The following is an 11,722-nucleotide window of genomic DNA, read 5'->3' as shown; positions in this document are numbered from 1 at the left end:
GGGGAGTTGGGGAGTTATGGGGGGGGAAAAAAAGAGGAACAAATGTAACCTGAACAATAAAGAATTAAAAAAAAAAAAGAAAAGAAACATCAATGATGAGTGAGAATCATTGATTGGCTGCCTCCTGCACACCCCCTACTGGGGATCAAGCCCGCAACCCAGGCATGTGCCCTGACCAGAATCGAACCTGGGACCCTTCAGTCCACAAGCTGATGCTCTATCCACTGAGCCGAACCGGTAAGGCCAAGCTGCCTTTTTAAGTGTGAAGGAAAAGGGGCCACATGCTAACCTGACAAGCTTAAGGTGGCCTTGCAAACTCAAGAGACCTAAAGTAACCACAAAGCATGGTCTGAAATTAAAAATTTAACTAAAAGCAGTTTATGGTGGGTAGTCATGTCCTAGGCCAGTTTCTTCCCTGACAAAGGTCAATCTTTTACCTTGACTGAGCCTATCTATTGCCTTTTTACATCTATGATAATATATCATTAGAATGTCAAAGTAATTTTCCTTTTTCCAGACCCCCTCAAAGCTCTGCTCTGACCACAAATCCCTTCACTGTTACTGAGTTAATTGTTGGCTGTTAAATATCCTGCACCCACCTAAGTAAAAGATGTGATCATTTTACTTTTTATCCAATCCCAGAGGTTTCTCCCCACCCCACCCCTTTGCTTTCTCCTACCTATCTAATCTATCACCAATGGATTTCATGTAACCCACTTATGTTTCCACTTTTTATTGTAATGTATAAAACAAGGTGTGAAACTGCCACTGTCCTAGAGGATTATCTCAATCCATTCAGATTCTGATTCCCAGCAATTGTCCACAGCAGTTTGGCTCAAATAAAATCACAAAACTTCTTCACAGGTTTGAATGCTTCTTATGTTAACACCAGTGGCCCAGTGCACAAATTCATGCACACTGAAAGGAAATTAATTAGAATATTTTAATATCACTATTCGCCTTTTCTCTATAACAGAAGTGTCAACCAAATTCACAATCGACAATGACAGATCGAAACACATGTGTGCAATTGCTGCCAGCGAGAGCTTTATATGTATTGTGCATGCGCAAGTCAACTTAGCCGTTTATAGATATAGAATAAACTTAATTAGACCTGCTTTCTGATGTAGCTAAACTTTTTCCAACCCAGTGAAGCATCCCAACTTCTCTTTCAGGTAACTGTCAGCAACACAGCAGTAAATATCAACACGAAGCACATTATTATTGTAGATCATGCAGGGAGAACAAAGGGTGAAATATTTAACTGCAGCAGTGTTTGACTATATTCTGCGCAGTGAGAAAACCTGAAGTCATTTTTAAGTTCCACCATTTCTTACTTCTTTTTCAGTTGGGTCAAGTTTCTAAGCTTTCTAAATCTCCATTTTCCGGGTAATGAAAAGAAAATAGGATTCCACCAAGTCTCCTATCTACCTACTCCAGGACTTCTGTGAGGATCAAATGAGATGAGGTATGGGAAAACTCTTCACAGACATTTGGTTAAAGTGTAAATGTTTCCACCTGGCTATAAAGCAAGTCATGTTCCTAGGCTGAAGAAACTCCAAGGAGGCTAGGAGCTAAGGAGAGGAAGTCAGGCATTGCTACGTGATGTCATTACCTGGCGCCCACAGCAACCATTTCCAGGCTGGCCAAAGGGTCTCGGCAGCGTCAGCATTGAGAATCTGGCCCCTGGTGGTCAGTGCGCATCATAGCGACTGGTCAGACGGGCAAAGGGACACCTAGCATATTAGCCTTATACAGACAGTCCTCGGGTTATATCGGACTTGATGTACGTAGTTTCGTGGTTACGTCACCATCTCCCATTTATTTATTTAAAAAAAAGTTCCGTCATTTCAATGTATGTACATATGTGCTTTATGTTTTTTATTATTTATTTACTACAAGTAAAGGTCAGAAATTGTTATCTTTCTTTTAAATTTTTTTACTGTTTCACTTTATTACTGCTGTGTATGTGCTCCATGTGAGTGACATAGGTGCTTATGTAGGTGGGTTCCAAGTTACGGCGAAAATCACGTTATGTCGCGCCACAGGAACGGATCTCCATCCGACGTTAACCCTAGAACCTACTGTGTGTGTGTGTGTGTGTGTGTGTGTGTGTGTGTGTATATATATGCAACATCAACAAACACATCTGTGAACCCCCAATCCTCTCTTCTAGCCGCCTCAGTAAGGTCCCAGCATCCCCACTGGATGGATAGGAGTCCAAGGCCCAGCCTGGATGTACCATCCCAACAAGAAGTAGCTGTGGACCCTGGACAGGTGGGCCCAGCTGGCTCAGGGATTCCCAATCATGGCTAAGCTTAAGGCTGCTGGCTCTCAACTGGGAGTAATTTTGCAACCTCTGCATCGGGGGACACTTGCACACATTTTGACCTGTCATGGCTGGGGGCAGCTATTGACATCACATGGGTAGTGGCCAGGAATGCTGCTAAACATCCCACAATGCACAGGATAGCCCCCAAACAAAGAATGATCTAGCTGCAAAGTTCAACAGTGTTGAAGTTAAAAAAAACCCTGGGTCTAGGTTCTCAAGCTGTAAAGGGCAGTGAATAACCAAGGGATTTGGTAAAAATGCAGATAGGTTGAGTGTGGGGTCTGAGATTCTGCAGTCTGAGAAGCCAACTTCTAGGCCCTTGATCCTCAAAGTTGTGGTCCAGGGATCAGGGTACCCAGTGACCTAGGTATCACAGTATCCTACCCTTCCTGGGGAGTCCTCAGAAAGGCAGATCCTCGCCTCTCCGTCTCTCCCAGTGAATCAGAATCTGCATTTTAATAAGACCTCCAGGTGGTTCTCAGGCATATTCAGTATCTGGAAATCCTGGTGGCCCATTCAGAAGTTATGAAAAATCTTTATCCTTTGGGGAGAGGGGAAGCCTGGGTAGATTTTAACAGTCCCCTCTGGTTCTCATACACAGCCAAGGGTTGAGAGCACAGAGAATGCCCTGGAGGAAGTGTTTTTTTCTCTGCCAGGCAGAACAGTCACCATGACATAGGCTCCACACAGTCCCCAATCTCTGGTAACACATATCCTGACAGCTCTCAGCTTCTTGGGATTGAATAATTTGTCCCCCCAGAAGCAGGGCTGCTTTTCGGCATCTGAAACCTGGCTGTTTGACAGACAACAAATAAGTTCCTGCGCAAGAATGGACAGATGTGGAGAAACAGGATTCAACCCAAGCGTCTTAACTGTTGACAAGAAACTAGAGGAAAGAGGTACTCAAATTACTGTGACTTAAAATTGGAAGGTGATGATAATAATAGCTAGCACTTCCTGTATGCACTGTTCTAAGCATAGAAATTATTATCTACAGATGAGAAAGCCAAGGCAAGGAGTCACAGGTAAGTTATCTGTCCAAGGTTACACAGGTGGTAGGTAGTGAAACCAGATCTAAAACCCAGAGTCTAGGCTCCTACCTGCTGCTCTACTCCACCAAGCCCTGGTGCTTTAACACCGTCCTCACCTTAGGCATAAAGAAAAAAGCTTATTAATGCCTCACACCCTCAAGAGGAAGGCTAGCTTTGGCTGAGCTGCTATTTGGCACTTCTCCAGGGCAGCTAGCTTTCAATTGCCCTATTTTGGGGAAGAAGAAAGTGGGCTTTGGGCGTAGAGCATCAAGGCTTTGCGTGACAGCACAGCTGGGCCACCTTTGGGACAAAAAATGCAAACCACAGTCTTGGCTGACAAGTCAGAGAACCCAGCCATGGAGGGAAGGGTCTCTTATTTAAACAACCTGCAGTCCCTGGGTTAAGGGCCTTGAAAAGGCTGATAAGAGCAAGGGAGGGACCAAGGCTTTGGGCCCCCTACACCAGTGGTCGGCAAACTGCAGCTCGCGAGCCACATGCGGCTCTTTGGCCCCTTGAGTGTGGCTCTTCCACAAAATACCACATGTGGGCGCGCATGTACAGTGCGATTGAAACTTCGTGGCCCATGCGCAGAAGTCGGTACTTTGTGGAAGAGCCACACTCAAGGGGCCAAAGAGCCGCATGTGGCTCGCGAGCCGCAGTTTGCCGACCACTGCCCTACACCTTTTTCTAGATGCCAAAGTCAGTTCCCCACAGTCCTTCCTTTCTCTCCAAACACTCCCAGGGACGGAAGAAAGTAGAGGTTTCAGGAAGCAAACTCAGAGCCTACAAATCCCTTCCACCTTATTCTCACCTTTATTCATCCAAGTTGAGCCATGCTAGGCTACTCTCTGTTCGTCCAACTTGCCAAACTCGTTCCTACCCCAAGGACTTTGCTGTTCTCACTGCCAGGCACTTGTTTTTTACAACTATTTGCATGGCTGGCTCCTTTTCATCCTTCAAGTCGCAGGTCAATGTCACCTCCTCAGACAAGCCCTTACTGATCCCGCTAAGGTGCTCCTCCCACCACACATATAGCGCAGTGTCCTGACCTTATTCATAGCATTATCAAGTTTCTTTGTGACTCTACCTATCACCTTTGATACATACTATTTATTTCTAGTCTGTCTCCCCCTACCAGGCTTTGCACTCAAGGAAGGCAGGAACAGGGTCTGTCTTGTCTTCTGTCCTTGAAGCTTAAAACAGTGCTTGGCACAGAGTAGAAGCTCTATAAATATTTGCTGAATGAATACATGAAACATTATTTCTAATCGGGTTAATGAAATGACGATTATCTTCTTGAGGGTTCACCAGGATGATATGCTGTACTCTGCTATAGAGTTGTCTGCATCAGAGATATTCATGGAGTACCAGACCAGCAATTTTCCAAAGCAGAACCTAACACAATAGTAATTACAACATAGTAGCACAGCTAATATTTAATGTAGCGGTCGCCAACCGGTAGTCCACAGACCACTCGTGGCTGGTCAGTGAGGTCCGAAAGGTTGGTGACCGCTGGTTTAAGGAAACCTTTGGAGCAGCGTTCACCATCTGGTGGTCCGTGAGGTCCAAAAGGTTGGCAACTGCTGATTTAATGCACATTTATTAAGTGCCAAGAACCGTGTAAGAGGTTTTACTAGTTCAAAGCTCATAAACAAGCCTGATGCAGAAACTTGATCTTTTCTTCATTTTGCAGAGATGGACATCAAGGCTGGGAAAACATATGTCACTTGCCCAAGGTCAAACTACAGCACTTTAGTAAGGATGCATTACAGTGTAGGACCCTTAACCACTGCGCTGCCTCACCCAGCACAGGACTCGTGGCAGTGGTCCATGAGACTGCAACAGCAGGACATATCTGGGAAAGTGACTCATTGTTCTCAGGAGATTCACCCAGCTGTGTCTTTCTTCCAACTTCTTCCACAAAGAACACACAGTTCCTCACAAATCCAAAAGTTCTCATTCTAATCAGATCTGTACTATGCAAGTTTGCTGATCAGGGTTGATTTTACAACTCCATATCAGTGCTGAGCAACCATTTTTGACTGAAATCACTGGTTCTCAGGCTCAGGGGTTGAACTTCATCTCCCCTGGAATTGAACCTCTCTCTCTTCATACTTGAAGCAAAGGTTCAATTACTCTTCAAGTCAAAACTACCACATCACACCTTAGAGCAGCGGTTCTCAACCTATGGGTCATGACCCCTTTGGGGGTCGAACGACCCTTTCACAGGGGTCACCTAAGACCATTGGAAAACACATATATAATTTCATATTGTTTTTGTGATTAATCACTATGCTTTAATTATGTTCAATTTATAACAATGAAAATACATCCTGCATATCAGATATTTACATTACGATTCATAACAGTAGCAAAATTACAGTTATGAAGTAGCAACGAAAATAATTTTATGGTTGGGGGTCACCACAACATGAGGAACTGTATTAAAGGGTCGCGGCATTAGGAACCACTGCCTTAGAGCAACAATTGACTCCTATACTTATTACCCGTGTTCCCAAGTATAGGAGTCAATTGTTGCTCTAAGGCAGTGGTTCCTAATGCCGCGATCCTTTAATACAGTTCCTCATGTTGTGGTGACCCCCAACCATAAAATTATGGTCCCCTTCCCTTCCCTTCCCTTCCACCTTCCCTTCCCTTCCCTTCCTTTCTTTCCTTCCCTCACTGCCTCACTCCCTCCCTCCCTTCCTTTCTGCACCCCCCTCTCTTTTTCTTTCTTGTCTCTTTCCTTATTATTTATTTTTTCTCCTTTAAGGGGATTCTTTTTTTTTTTTAACTCCAACTCATTTAACCCTCACAACCACCCCGTAGAATAGCTCCTATTATTATCCCCACTTCACATATGAGAAAACTGATGTTTTGAGAGGTGCTATCCCTTACCTAAGGTTACCTATTAAGTAAGTAGCAGAGTAGCCCCAACCTGTGGCTCCAGAGTCTTCTTTTAATCACCAGCCTCTGCTGCCTCTCTAACCCTGATTTGACATCTGCTCAGAAGATATTGTAAGTAAGTCTATTTAGCTGTTTATGGTACCACATGAGTCATTCATTCATATTTTAAAAACCGATTGCATGGTCACGACTGGGCTGAGGGAAGTGGATGCAAGGCCCCTGGTCTCCAAATGTTTGGCTTAGGGAACTAATAAGTAAAAAGGCAATGGTGAGAAATTTGAAACTTTCCCTCTAAGAACAGGAACAAGCAAGGATGTCCTCTCTCAGTACTGCATTCCAACATCATAGTGATTTTCAACCTTTTTCATCTCATGGCACACATAAACTACTAAAATTCTATGGCACACCAAAAAAAAATATTTTTTTTTGCCGAATTGACAAAAAAAAAGGTATAATTTTTATTCATTTACACCAGACAGCTATTGTTGCATTGGCTGTTGTCATTTTTTAAATTTGACAATCTAAGAGAAAAGAGGGCAGTGCCCTCTTTAAAAAAAAATTCTTGTAGCACATGGTTGAAAATTGCTGCAACATTGTATTGGAAGTCCTAGTTAACTCAATAAACAAAACAAAACAAAAAGGAAAAATAAGGTATACAGATTGGGAGAGAAGAAATATAGCTGTCTTTGTTCGCAGATGACATGATCACTTATGTAGAAAATCCTAAAGACTTGAAAACAATAAACTCCTGCAACTAATAAGCATTTATAGGCTCTGGCTGAGTAACTCAGTTGGTTAGAGTTGTCCCACTATGCCAAGGTTGCGGGTTCAATCTCCAGTAGGGCACATACCAGAAGCAACCAATGAATGCATAAGTGAAATAACAAATTGATGTTTCTCTGTATCTCCCCACCCCTCAAAATCTATAAATAAAGATAAAATAAGCACTTACGGCAAGATTGTAAAATACAGGTTAATAATCAAAAGTCAATAATGTTCCTATATACCAACAATGAATAAGTGGAATTTGAAATTAAAAACACAAAACCATGTACCTTAACACCCTCCAAAATGAAATATTTAGGTATAAATCTAACAAAATATGTATAAGAGTTATATGAGCACCTAGCTGGTGTGGCTCAGTGGTTGACCTATGAATCAGGAAGTTATGGTTAGATTTCCAGTAGGGACATATGCCTGGGTTCTGGGCTTGATCCCAATGTGGGGCATGCAGAAGGCTGCCAATCAATGATTCTCTCTCTGGAATCAATTAAAAAAATTTTAAAGAGTTATATGAACAAACTATAAAACTATGATGAAAGATATCAAAGAAAAACTAAATAAATGGAAAGACATTCCATGTTCAAAAATAGTAAGATTCGACATTTTCAAAATATGAATTCTTCCCAACTTGATCTACAGATTCAAGACAATCCCAGTGAAACTCACAGCAAGTTATTTTAAGAGGAAAAAGACCCAGAATAGTCAACACAATATTAAAGGAGGACAGTCAGAGGACTGACACTACCTGACTTCAAGACTTACTATAAAGCTACAGTAATCAAGTATTAATGAAAGAATGAGCAAATAGAACACTGGAACAGAATAAAAAGCCCAGAAGCAGATACACATAAATATAGTCAATTCTTCTTTGACTGAGAAGCAAAGGCAATACTAATGAAGCAAATTAATCTTTTCAACAAATGGTGTTGGAACAAGTGGACATCTATGTACAAAAAAAATGAATCTGGACATAGACCTTACATCTTTCACAAAAGTTAACTCAAAATGTTTCGTAGTCCTAAATGTAAAGTGGAAAACTAAAAAACTAGATGATAACATGGGAGAAAACCTAGATGACCTTGGGCAGAGCTATGACTCCATGAAAGAAAGAATTGATAAGTAGACTTCATTAAAATTAAGAACTACTCTGTGAAAGACAATGTCAAGAGAATGAGAAAACAAACTACAGGCTGGAAGAAAATATTTGCAAAAGACACATCTGATAAAGGACTGTTATCCAAAATATCCAAAGAACTCTTTAATTTAACAAGGAAAAAAACAATCCAATTTAAAAATGGGCCAAAGACATTAACCAACATCTCACCGAAAAAGATATACAGATGGCAAATAAGCATATGAAAAGATGCTCCACATCATACTTCATCAGGAAAATGCAAATTAAAACATTAATGAGCTACCACTACCCACCTTTTAGAATGCCCCAAATCCAGAACACTGACAACACCAAATGCTGACGAGGAGGTGGAGCAACTGGAACTCTCATTCACTGCTGGTGGGAATGCCAAATGGTACAGAAACTCTGGAAGAAAGTTTGACAATTTCTTACAAGCCTAAACATACTCATGCTATGATCCAGCACAAAAACCTGCACACAGATGTTGATAGCAGCTTTATTCGTAATTGCCAAAACTTGGAAGCAACCAAGATGTCATTCAGTAGGTGAATGGATAAACTGTGGTGCATTCCAACAAAGAAAGGAAATGAGCTTTCAAGCCATGAAATGACATGGTGGAACCTTAAATGTTTATCACTAAGTGAAAGAAGCCAATCTAAAAAAACTACAAAGTGTATCTTTACATATTCTTGAAAAGATAAAACTTTGGAGACAGTAAGAAGATTGGTGGCTGCCAGGAGTTGAGGGGAAGAGGGATGAATACGTGGAGCACACAGGATTTTTAGGGCAGTGAAAATATTCTGTATGATACCATAATGGTGGATACATGTCAATATACATTTGTCCAAACTTATAGAATGTACAACATCAAGAGTGAGTTGCAATGTAAACTATAAACTCCGGGCGATAACGATGTGTCAACTCAGGTTAATCAATTGTAATAAATGTACCACTGTGGTGGTGGATGTTAATAATGGGGGAGGCAGAGGCGGGCTAGAAGAGGTTAATGGGGGGGGAAATGGGGATATATGTAATACTTTAAACAATAAAGATTTAAAAAATAATGGGGGAGGCTATGCATTAGTGGGGATATATGGGGAATCTCTATAACTTCCCTTCAATTTTGCTATGAACTTAAAATTACTCTAAAAAGTGAAGCTGTTTTTTTTTTATTTTTTAAAAGCAGGCTAACAAAATAAGACACCAATGAAAAGGCTCATATTATACTGAAATAACAAATATTCATAATTTAAAAAATTGAACTTTATGTAAAATAAGGGTTTTTAAAAAATTTAGACTCCCCCTCATTCCCCACATCTGTAATGGGTCTAACAAAGATTTGAGAGGATTCCATGAGTTATCCCAACTACCTGCAATGGCTGGCACATGGTGAGTGCCCAATAAATGTTACATATTACATGTATACCTTGGTTTTTTAATCCTCACCAGAGGACATTTTTTCCATTGATTTTCAGACAGAGTGGAAGGGAGGGAGGAAGGGGGAAAGGGGTAAAAGAGAAAGGGAGGGAAGTGGGAGAGAGAAAGAGAGAGGAAGGGAAAGAGAGGTAGAGAGAGAGTGAGGAACATCCATGAGAGAGAGACACATAGATTGGTTGCCTCCCGCACATACCCAGAATCAAACCCATGACACTTCGGTCTATGAGTCTACACCAGCGGTTCTCAACCTGTGGGTCGCGACCCCTTTGGGGGTCAAACGACCCTTTCACAGGGGTCGCCTAAGACCATCGGAAAACACACATATAATTACATATTGTTTTTGTGATTAATCACTATGCTTTAATTATGTTCAATTTGTAACAATGAAATTGGGGGTCACCACAACATGAGGAACTGTATTAAAGGGTCGTGGCATTAGGAAGGTTGAGAACCACTGGTCTACACCATAACCACTGAACAACACTGGCCAGCCAGGTATACCTTGTTTTATTGTGCTTCACTTTACTGCATTTCACAGTTGTTACTTTTCTTACAAATTGAAGGCAAGACCCTCCATCAGCACCATTAGGAATTAGCTTTACTGTGGTGATCTGGAACCAAACCCGAAATATTTCCAAGGGATGGTTTATTGTTTCTAGCACCCTGGACAGCATCTGACACAAAGTAGGCACTTGCTGGCCCTAGGGGATCCAGCCACCTTCAGAAAGAAGCCAGTCTAAGGGAGGAAAGGACCTGGAAGGCCTTGGCAGCCAATGGGATTATTCAATAGGCAGGCAAGCAGGTAAACAAACCTGCCTGAAGAAACCAGTTCTGCAACCTTCCTCTGGCTGCTCTAGGCCCAGGTCCCAGAGCCTGTCTCAAAACTTTGATCTAGGACAGTGATGGCGAACCAATGACATGCGTGTCAGAGGTGACACGCGAACTCATTTTTTGGTTGATTTTTCTTTGTTAAATGGCATTTAAATATATAAAATAAATATCAAAAATATAAGTCTTTGTTTTACTATGGTTGCAAATATCAAAAAATTTCTATATGTGACACGGCACCAGAGTTAAGTTAGGGTTTTTCAAAATGCTGACACGCCGAGCTCAAAAGGTTCGCCATCACTGATCTAGGAGGTTTAATTGTTTCCCATTTAGATACAATTCAAAAGACTTTAGAGCTGTGTCCCTCACAAGCTTGCTTCCAGCACTTCAGGTTGGTGGCCAGTTGCTTTGCCACATTCCATGGGTCACTTCCTACAAATGCTGAGAGGAGAGCCCCTTGTGATGGCTAGATTGGTAAATGGATTTGTGTGCTTGCAAATATTTACTGAACACGCCTGTGATCATATTTTTGTTCTACTAGGAGAGACAATTGGGAAAATTTTTGATTTCCCAGCCTTCTTTGTAGTTAAGAATGGTCATGTGACTTTACATGGCCAATGACACATAAAGGGGAGTGAGTCTGTTGGCATTATAATTCTTGACTAAATAGACAACGCTTTGCTCCAGGTATTGCAGGAAGGAGTTCTTTGGAAAAGGTGAAGTGCTACTGCTAATGATGGGTACTGTTCTGAAATGGAGGTGGCATAGCCTTCAGGAGCATTGAGTTCCCCTGAGTCTACTACACAGACTGATAAAAATAGCTGGCATCCATTCATGTCACTACCTGCTGCGCACTGTTTTAAATGCAATACAAATGTTAACTCATTTCCTCCTCAGCAAAGGACCAAAAGGCAGGTATTATTATCTCCATTTACAATAACAGAAGTCAAGTACACAAAGTAAGCACCTTGCCCAACATGGATTTTAAGTGGCAGAGGGGATATTAGAACCCAAGTGATCAGACTCTCTGAGACTCTTCATTGTTAGCTACACTTACAAGTATGAGCCCAGGCCAGTCCTGTGAATATAACCTAAGCCATCCCTGCCACACATTGAGCATTTACTATGTGGCAACCCTGGAACTAAGTGCAGTCAGTGTGTGTGTTACTGTGTCCAGTGAAAAGGAAATAGGTGACAGGACTTGTCACATGATTGGTAAGAACTGTGGAGACTAAAGGGGCCTCCACCAGACACCAGATCATGACTCAT

At 41.7% G+C, this 11,722-nt stretch overlaps 1 protein-coding gene across 1 annotated transcript in view; it reads right to left on the bottom strand.

Annotated features, from left to right (window-relative positions):
- The window catches only part of SIPA1L3 (signal-induced proliferation-associated 1 like 3), a 305,840-nt gene that overhangs the window by 241,893 nt on the left and 52,225 nt on the right, over positions 1 to 11,722 (bottom strand). Inside the window, exon 2 of the mRNA XM_014544696.1 lies at positions 8,482 to 8,593. The gene's annotated coding sequence lies outside the window, so the exon portion shown is untranslated. The remainder of the gene's footprint in view (positions 1 to 8,481; positions 8,594 to 11,722) is intronic.

Source organism: Myotis brandtii, unplaced genomic scaffold, assembly GCF_000412655.1.
Source record: "Myotis brandtii unplaced genomic scaffold, ASM41265v1 scaffold379, whole genome shotgun sequence".
Taxonomy (NCBI): Eukaryota; Metazoa; Chordata; class Mammalia; order Chiroptera; family Vespertilionidae; genus Myotis; species Myotis brandtii.
This window is presented reverse-complemented; position numbering and strand designations above follow the sequence as displayed.